General features: G+C 42.9%; 1 long non-coding RNA gene across 1 annotated transcript; it reads right to left on the bottom strand.

Annotated features, from left to right (window-relative positions):
• Nucleotides 1-823: 823 nt before the first annotated feature.
• Nucleotides 824-9,360, bottom strand: LOC117562104. Its single transcript, XR_004571488.1, has 2 exons — nt 9,301-9,360; nt 824-1,057 (listed from the first exon to the last, which is right to left on the bottom strand). It is a non-coding gene; the product is annotated as an uncharacterized LOC117562104 (long non-coding RNA).
• Nucleotides 9,361-10,064: the final 704 nt, after the last annotated feature.

Here is a 10,064-nt window from a genome sequence, read left to right as displayed (position 1 = left end):
TATTAAAGCAGCAACAATCACATTTAATGAGAAAAGAGCAAACAGATGTTACAATGCTGTCAAATAATAAACAAACTAACATTTCTGATTAAATCAGTTTCACAAGAACAGAGGTTTCTTCAGACTGAAAACAAGTTGCTTCTTTTCCTCATTGTATTCATGTTTATTTCCTCACTGACATGACGCGTCTCAGAATAACAAGTAGGAATAGTAGAGTCTGTAGAAACTTGGCTTGGTCGTGATTGGTCTAAAACACAGAGAGTTGTCAAACACCATCAGAATGCTACAGCTCATTCAGAATGCTGCAGCCAGACTGGTCTTCAACCTCCTGCTGTCCTCCCACTACTCCTCTCCTCCTCTCCTCCTCTCCTCCACTCCTCCTCTCCTCCACTCCTCCTCTCCTCCACTCCTCCTCTCCTCCTCTCCTCATCTCCTCCTCTCCTCCTCTCCTCCACTGCTGACAGCCAGAGGTGGGAAGTAGTGGAGTACAAATACTTCGATTCTGTACTTAACTTGTTTTTTCTGGTATCAGTACTTTACTCCACTTTACTCAGGTTATAGTTCAACCTTCTCTGTTTTATTGATTCTATGTTGTTATAAATTGTTAATTTGTTATTTGTGCATGATGGGAAAATAAATAATATGTTTAATTCAACTGCGAGTTTGAGCAGCGAATCATTTATCAGATCCAAAATTAAATGCATTTTTTTTTTGGGGCTGTCAAGTTAATGCGTTAACGCAAAAAACGCGATTAATGTTACGCTCTCCGAGAGCTTACCGGTGTGAACCCACAATTCTGAACACTATTGAGAGGAGACTGAAGTTTAAGAAACAAAAGGCTTTATTTCCAAAACCGGTGATGCTGAACAGCTGAGGGAATTGATATTCACAATGTCCAGGGTCAGGGAGTATCTCCGGAGTTGGAGCGGAGGTCCGAAGCCGGGGATCCAGTTTGCAAGTGCGAGCAGGCTGGAGCAGGTGTGCGGAGATGCACGGAGGAACACAGACGAGGGGTTGGTGGCTGGACGTGGCAGGCAGAGGAGTAGGCAGACAGATACTGAACAGAGAGAACACAAGGTGAGGATTTACTTATTCTTCTGACAACTTTTTACTTTGACTTCTTACATGTTGAACCCAAATACCTGTACTTTCTACTTCTTACATGTTGAACCCAAATACCTGTACTTTCTACTTCTTACATGTTGAACCCAAATACCTGTACTTTCTACTTCTTACATGTTGAACTCAAATACCTGTACTTTCTACTTCTTACATGTTGAACTCAAATACCTGTACTTTCTACTTCTTACATGTTGAACCCAAATACCTGTACTTTCTACTTCTTACAGGTTGAACCCAAATACCTGTACTTTCTACTTCTTACATGTTGAACCCAAATACCTGTACTTTCTACTTCTTACATGTTGAACCCAAATACCTGTACTTTCTACTTCTTACATGTTGAACCCAAATACCTGTACTTTCTACTTCTTACATGTTGAACACAAATACCTGTTGTTACGTGCCAGGCAGGCTGTACTGGTGTGGTTTTCCTTCCCTCCTGTGTTTCTCTCTTCTCCCTGTCTTCTGCACAGCTAATCAGCAGCTGATCGGTATCTGCCTGTGCACCTGAGTCTGATGGCTGATTGGATCCTCTCACCCTCAGCTGGCCTATCAGCAGCCAGGGCCGACCATAAAGGAGGCACCCAGGAAGTCTTCTCGCTCTCTCACTCTGGGCCTGTTGCTGATGAAGGAGCCTGCAGTGTTTAGCCACTAAATTTCTTTGTATTGTCTGACCTTATTGAAAGTGTGTTGAGAGGTGGAGGAGTTAGGTAAGTCTGGGGTACCCTGTACATTTCTCACCACGTAGCTAACTAATGTTTAGACACACTAGGTTAGCGGATTGTTGCCACCCCTGTATATTGTTTTGTCAAAGTCTTTGTAGTTTAGTTAGTGAGGGTTTTTGTTTGAGTTTTGGTTTCAAAGGATAGATGTAGAGATAGGCCTGGTTTTGTTATGCTTGTTTCTTTTGTTTGGCGCAATCCTTTGACTCCTCCTCCTCCTCACCAACTAAGGTTTCAGTTACATGTCTGTTCGGTTCTGGGTTAAGAAAATAAACCTTTTGTAAACTGTTACGCTGACTCCCTCATTAATTATTGGTTGTATGTTATTGTCTCCAGGTCCCCTAGACCTTAGTGGGGACGTAACAAGTGGGGGATCGTCCGGGATCTCTATTTTCCTGAGCTAAAAACAACCAATAATTGAGAAGTCATTGTAGGTGTTGTACATAGGCTGAAAAATGGGGTTTGACTTACAGGACTTTATTGAAAGTCCAAGTGTTGATACGTTGTATTCCTGTCGCAAAGATGACATGTTATGTATTGCAGCTCACTTTAACATTTCAGTAGACAAGTATAAAGTAAAAAAAGAGATAAGAGAGAAAATCCTGCAAAAACTAGAGGAGTTAAAGATTCTTGTAATCCCAAGCATGTCAACTCAGCCTAGGGCTGAAGATGATAGGGAAGGTGTATTAGCTACACCTAGAGTTGACAAGTTTAGTCCTGAAGCTCCTCCTGCAACGCTTCCTAGGTTAGAGGCTTTCTCTCCGGGTAGTTTAGGTGCAAGTAGTAATGCCAAACTAAAAGTTCGTCTTGCCCGTCTTCAGCTGGAGGTCCAGGAGAAGGAAATGGTGCGTAGAGCAGACTATGATTACAAACTGCAGATTCGCAAGTTAGAGATAGAAGCTGAGAAAGAAATCACGTTAAAGCGGCTTGAAGTTGATGCCCTGAGAATCTCTTCAGAGCAGACATTTGAGAGGTCAATACCTATACAAAAAGTTTTGATGTTAGTAAAAATATTGCTTTAGTGCCAACTTTTAGAGAGTCAGAGGTTGACTCATATTTTTGTGCTTTTGAGAGAATTGCTACCGCACTAGTCTGGCCTAAAGACATGTGGCCAATCCTACTTCAGTGCAAATTAGTAGGTAAGGCTCAGGAAGTGGTATCTTCACTTTCTTTGGAAGAAAGCTTGCAGTACGAAGTGCTTAAGGAGTCGATCTTGCGTGCTTATGAGCTTGTGCCGGAGGCCTACAGACAAAAGTTCAGACACCATAAAAAGTCTGCTACGCAGACATTTGTTGAGTTTGCGCGAGAGAAGGGCATTCTCTTTGATAAATGGTGTGCGGCTAATGAAGTGAAGGATCATTTTGAGAGTCTTCGTCAGTTACTTCTCTTGGAAGATTTTAAGAATTCTTTGCCTGAAAGAATGGTGATATTCTTAAATGAACAAAAGGTCACTTCACTGGCTAAAGCAGCTGTTTTAGCAGATGAATTTATGCTCACTCACAAGACTGTGTTTTCTTCACCCTTGCGCCCAGATAGAGCTTCAATATCACAAACCGGAAGACCTGATCTTGGCCCAACAACTTTTGAAAGGTCAAGAGGACCACCATCACCTCCACGGGGGCCCCGTGAGTGTAGCTACTGCCATAAAACAGGACACCTTATTTCAGGGTGTCATTTCTTAAAGCGTAAGCAACAAGTTTCGCAACGCTTTCGGACGCCAAAAGGAATGGGACTCATTAAAGGAGTTTCCCTATCAGACATAGAAATGTCCCAGGAAGATGATGTACCTGATCCCTGTTTCAAACCCTTTATTTCCAAGGGCTTTGTTTCTTTAACAGGGGATCCTAAAGACCAGCTGCCAGTACAGGTACTTAGGGACACAGGAGGTTCTCAGTCCATAATTAGAGAAGGCATCTTACCTTTAACCTCCAAATCATCATGTGGATCAAGTGCTGTTGTTCAAGGGGTAGGCATGACACTAAGTGCGGCTCCTTTGCACAATGTTTATATTCACTCATCTCTTGTCAAAGGATTCTTTAAAGTTGCTGTCCTCCCTGCCTTACCCATCAAAGGTGTTGATTTCATCCTCAGTAATGACTTGGCTGGGGGCAAAGTTAAGCCAGTACCTGAGGTCATTGATTCTCTGGATCTAAGTTTAGACGCTGAGAAATCAGCTGAAGTATCTCCCGAAATCTTTCCTGCTTGTGTTGTTACAAGGGCCCAGTCAAAGAAATATGGAGAGGATTTGTCTGATTCTTTTCTTGCTACAGGGCAGTTTCTTGAGGACGTGACTGAGTCGGACCGACTGCCAGAGGAGGCCCGGTCTGCTGGTGCTGGATCACCCAGTAACAGCTCAGAGCTTGTACAACTGCCTGCCACTCGGGAAGAATTCATGGCAGCCCAATTAAGTGATGAAACACTTTCTAAATGTCTCTCTTCTGTTATCAGTCAGGAAGAGGCCAAGTCAAAGAAGATGGCATACATTATGGAAGATGACCTATTAATGCGTCGCTGGATTAGTGATGCCTGTGAGGAGTTGGACTCCTTGGCAATTTATCAGGTTGTTGTGCCAACAGCCTATCGTTCTCAGGTGATGTCCTTGGCTCATGATCATCCGTGGTCGGGTCACATGGGGGTAACAAAAACGTATGAAAGAGTTTTAAAACACTTCTTTTGGCCAGGACTTAAGTCTGATGTAGTTCTTTATTGTCGAACATGTCATGTGTGCCAAGTTGTTGGTAAACCGAATCAGGTGATTCACCCTGCTCCTCTCATTCCTATTCCAGTAATGGGAGAGCCATTTGAAAGGGTGATTGTGGATTGTGTGGGACCCTTGCCTAAAACTAAAACTGGAAACCAGTTTCTCTTAACTGTCATGTGTGCTTCCACTAGGTTCCCAGAAGCCATCCCACTACGGAAAATCACTGCTCCGGTCATCACCAAGGCACTTCTGAAGTTTTTCTCCATGTTTGGTCTACCGAAGGTAGTTCAAACAGACCAAGGTACCAACTTCATGTCTAAAGTGTTTGCCCGGGTACTTGACACCTTAGGTATCAAGCATGTGACATCCAGCCCATATCATCCTGAAAGTCAGGGGGCATTAGAGAGGTTTCACCAGACTATGAAAAGCATGTTAAGAAAACATTGCCACGAGTCTCATAAAGATTGGGATGACGGTGTTCCTTTGGTGTTATTTGCTGCCCGTGAAGCTGTTCAGGAGTCTCTAGGTTTTAGTCCTGCTGAGCTAGTGTTTGGACATGAGGTCAGAGGTCCTTTAAGAGTTCTTAAAGAGCATTTGATCATGCCAACGAAAAAAGTTTGTAGTATCCCGGAGTATGTCGCCAAACTTAAGGATCGTCTACATCGTGCTTGCTCCTTGGCTAGGGAAGCTCTGACTTCTACCCAGGGGAACATGAAAAAACGCTACGACCAAAAGGCGGTAGCGCGCTTGTTTCAGCCAGGTGACAAGGTGTTGGTTCTATTGCCTGTACCTGGGTCTGCTCTGTCTACTAAATTTGCTGGTCCTTATGTTGTAGATAAGAAGCTCGGTGAAACAAACTACGTCATTCAAACACCTGACCGCAGACGTCCTACCAGAGTGTGTCATATCAACATGCTAAAGAAGTACTGCACCAGGGAAGACCAAAGTGAGTCTCCAAAAGCTCACCAGGTGGAGACAACAGTCTCTCCTATGGCTTCAGTTTCAAAAGTGAGCTCGGATGAGGATGAGTTGGTGATGCGCAGTGCAACCTCCACAGGGGGGCCAGACTAAGCAATACTGAGGTATTGGCTGATTTGCCCAATTACTTGTCTCACCTTCCTTATATCCAAGGAAGTGAGATACGGAAACTGATATTTGACTTTGCATGTCTTTTTAATGACACTCCCTCACAAACTTCTGTCCTAGCTCATGATGTGGTTTTGACCAACCCCTCGCCCCTCAAACAGCGTGCGTACAGGGTTAACCCAGTTAAGAGAGAGGTTATGAAAAGGGAAGTTGAGTATCTACTTAAAAACGGATTTGCAAGGCCTAGTTCCAGTCCCTGGAGTTCCCCTTGTGTGCTAGAGACAAAGTCAGATGGAAGTCCCAGATTCTGCACTGACTTTCGCAAAGTTAATGCTGTCACTGTCCCCGATGCACACCCATTACCGCTCATTGATGACTGTATCGATGAAATTGGTCCTGCACAATTTGTCAGTAAGCTGGACATGTTAAAGGGATACTGGCAAGTTCCTTTAACACAGCGTGCTTCTGACATCTCGGCCTTTGTGACACCTGACAGTTTCCTTCAGTATACTGTGATGCCTTTCGGTATGTGTAATAGACCTGCCACTTTTCAGAGGCTTGTAAATCTTGTATTAGGACATGTTCCAAACTGTAAGGCATATCTGGACGACATTGTTGTCTATTCTAATGACTGGTCTAGCCACATGTCTACCTTAAGAGAAGTTTTTAAATGCTTGTCGGCCGCTTCCCTAACGCTTAACCTTGCCAAATGTGAGTTTGGAAAAGGTACCGTTCTCTACCATGGTCAGCAGGTTGGTCGAGGGCAGGTGTGCCCTGCTGATGCAAAAATCAGGGCAATTGCCTCCCTCCCGGTGCCAACCACCAGGAGGGAACTTCGCCGCTTCCTAGGAATGGCAGGGTACTATCGCCGTTTCTGCAGAAACTTCTCATCGGTGGCGGACCCACTCACTACGTTGACCAGTCCCTCAAAGCCTTTCGTTTGGTCCGGTGAGTGTCAACAGTCATTTGAGAGCCTAAAAGGTATTCTGTGTTGTACTCCTGTTCTTTCTGCACCAGACTTTTCGAAGCCATTCAAGCTCGAGGTCGATGCCAGTGGAGTTGGGACAGGGGCTGTTCTTCTACAAGAAGATGCACAGGCTATCGATCACCCCGTGAGCTACTTCTCCCGAAAGTTCAACAAACATCAGTTGAAGTACTCTACTATTGAAAAAGAAGCTTTAGCTCTATTGTTTGCCTTGCAGCACTTTGAGGTGTATCTTGGCTCCAGTGTAAAACCTATTAAGGTATACACTGATCACAATCCGCTGGTTTTTCTTTCAAGGATGTACAACCACAATCAACGCCTTATGCGTTGGTCATTGATTGTCCAGAACTACAACCTTGACATAAGCCATAAAAAGGGCTCCGATAATGTTCTTGCCGATGCACTATCTCGTGCTATGTAAATAGAAAATGTTCATTGTAAGGTCCAAACATACTGTTTGGATTTATATGTGTGGGGGTGTTACGTGCCAGGCAGGCTGTACTGGTGTGGTTTTCCTTCCCTCCTGTGTTTCTCTCTTCTCCCTGTCTTCTGCACAGCTAATCAGCAGCTGATCGGTATCTGCCTGTGCACCTGAGTCTGATGGCTGATTGGATCCTCTCACCCTCAGCTGGCCTATCAGCAGCCAGGGCCGACCATAAAGGAGGCACCCAGGAAGTCTTCTCGCTCTCTCACTCTGGGCCTGTTGCTGATGAAGGAGCCTGCAGTGTTTAGCCACTAAATTTCTTTGTATTGTCTGACCTTATTGAAAGTGTGTTGAGAGGTGGAGGAGTTAGGTAAGTCTGGGGTACCCTGTACATTTCTCACCACGTAGCTAACTAATGTTTAGACACACTAGGTTAGCGGATTGTTGCCACCCCTGTATATTGTTTTGTCAAAGTCTTTGTAGTTTAGTTAGTGAGGGTTTTTGTTTGAGTTTTGGTTTCAAAGGATAGATGTAGAGATAGGCCTGGTTTTGTTATGCTTGTTTCTTTTGTTTGGCGCAATCCTTTGACTCCTCCTCCTCCTCACCAACTAAGGTTTCAGTTACATGTCTGTTCGGTTCTGGGTTAAGAAAATAAACCTTTTGTAAACTGTTACGCTGACTCCCTCATTAATTATTGGTTGTATGTTATTGTCTCCAGGTCCCCTAGACCTTAGTGGGGACGTAACACCTGTACTTTCTACTTCTTACATGTTGAACCCAAATACCTGTACTTTCTACTTCTTACATGTTGAACACAAATACCTGTACTTTCTACTTCTCACATGTTGAACACAAATACCTGTACTTTCTACTTCTCTCATTTTCCAAACAGCTGGTTCCTTTAGTCTGAATGTGTGTTTGGTGGCGTGATCATTATTCTTTAGAGTCATTGCGTGCCTATTGATTTGAACACGATCCGTGTATCCATCATTTCCTGGTCTTCTCTAAAGAAGAGGGACCAATGGAAACGTTGTCATGTTGCCGTTGTTCAGCATGGAAACATTCATTAGCTAACAATGACATTATTGTTCTATTAATATAAAGGGAGGTCAGGTACTCTTTAAAGCAGCTGCTAGTTATGGGTACTTTTTACTGAAGTACATTTCAAAGCCTCTTTACTTTTACTTGAGTAAAGAAGTTTAGTCAGTACTTCTACGAGAGTATTTTTAAACACAAGTATCTGTACTTCTGCTTGAGTAAAGGCTGTGTTTCCTTTTGCCATCTCTGCTGCCAGTTAATGCAATAATCCAATTCAAGACACTGGTGCTGGCCTTGGTTAAACTCCAGCTCGTGCACTTCACTCGGCATCAGCCAATCAGATTGCTGCTCCCACAGTGAGTGGGACCCAGGTAACTCCCAAAAACACACTATCCTGGCTCCGAAATCAGAATCAGAATCAGTTTTATTACCAGGTAGGTTGATACGTACGAGGAATTTGACTTGGTGTCGTGGTGCATACATAAAAACCAAAAATAAAAAAACACAACTATTTTATGAAAAATATAATAACATTAAAAATAACACAAAAATATAGTAAAATTAAAAAAACAGTATTTACATTGAAATAAAAAATGTGCAGTAACAATAAAAGACCAGATATTGTGTCCATTGTGTGCATTAATGTGATGCAGAGAGTCTGCGTTGTGGCTGAGGGAAAGTGTCAGTGCATGAATGTTGGAACGAGCTCCTCATTGACATCAGGAAAGCAGAAACTCTTCATTTCTTCCCTCACAAACTAAAAACGGTTTCCATTGTATCTTGGCAATTCAATTATTGCATAAAAAAAGCACTTAAAAAAGTTATTTTAGGCCTGGGGTGTCAAACTCAATTTCTGAACCTGATTCTGAGTCTGATTGACAATGTCATCATCCTAACATTTAGATAACAGGATTGTTTTCTTTACATCTAAAGTAAATGACATTCAATCATAGATCAATAAGAGATGAAAATAAAGCAATGTTTCAGAAACTTAACATAATATGCGAATTATCTTGTTGTCTCATAAACAATGGGATCTTTAGAAAACGAATTAAACAAAAACGCCTTCACTGGATAAACGAACAAACTGATCTCTTACATTATTAAAAGAACAATACGTAAAATAAGCAAACACTTAACTAATGTAAAAAGGTGTAGCGCTGCGGCTAAAATCTCATTAAAGAACTATTTAATAAAATAAGTGTTAAATATCTTCATTTACCTCTGTTGTTCCTGCTGTGCTGAGCTGCTTCTCACGAAGGAAAAGAGAAGTGGATCAGATAACACACTAACGTAAGGACACACACGTACACACATACCATGTATACATCACTTCAGGGGACATTACATTGACTTACATGCATTTCCTGGAGACTTATCCTAACCATAACCAACACATGCCTAACCCTTAACCTTAACCTTACCCTAAACCTAACCAAGTCTTCACCCTAAAATTAATGATTCCCCTTATGGGGACCTCCAATTTGTCCACATAAGGGCGGCGAGTCCCCACACGTGACTGTGTAAACAGATTTAGGTCCCCACAAGTATAGTAATGCTAGGCCACAGTTTACAGTACACACACAAACAAACACACACACACACACGGAGGGGTCTCTGTGCTCCCACGGACGCAGAGAAATCATACACCTCGTCGCTAATACATTTCCAACAACCATTATTTTAATCACAAATAATGCATGTGTCAATGCAATGAGTATTATTTACGCTAACCAGGTAAATCGGCTAAAAGAAAAACATGTTTTCCAAAATAACTACGCATCGTATTCTCTCTTGAATGACAATATGCCTGCACTTCACCTCCAAGGTGCGCAATATATTATTGCCTGTGAGCGCCCTGCGCGAGCCAAGATGATGAGTTGATGAGATGTGGTGTGCGCAGGGCCGGCCCTGACCAATTTGCCGCCCTAGGCGAGATTTTAGATGGCGCCCCCCCCCCCCCAAAAAAAATTAAAAATTCCAATG

The sequence above is a fragment of the Gymnodraco acuticeps genome, unplaced genomic scaffold (assembly GCF_902827175.1).
Source record: "Gymnodraco acuticeps unplaced genomic scaffold, fGymAcu1.1, whole genome shotgun sequence".
Classification (NCBI taxonomy): domain Eukaryota; kingdom Metazoa; phylum Chordata; class Actinopteri; order Perciformes; family Bathydraconidae; genus Gymnodraco; species Gymnodraco acuticeps.
Note: the sequence above shows the minus strand (reverse complement) of the source record. Positions and strands in the feature narration are given on the sequence as shown.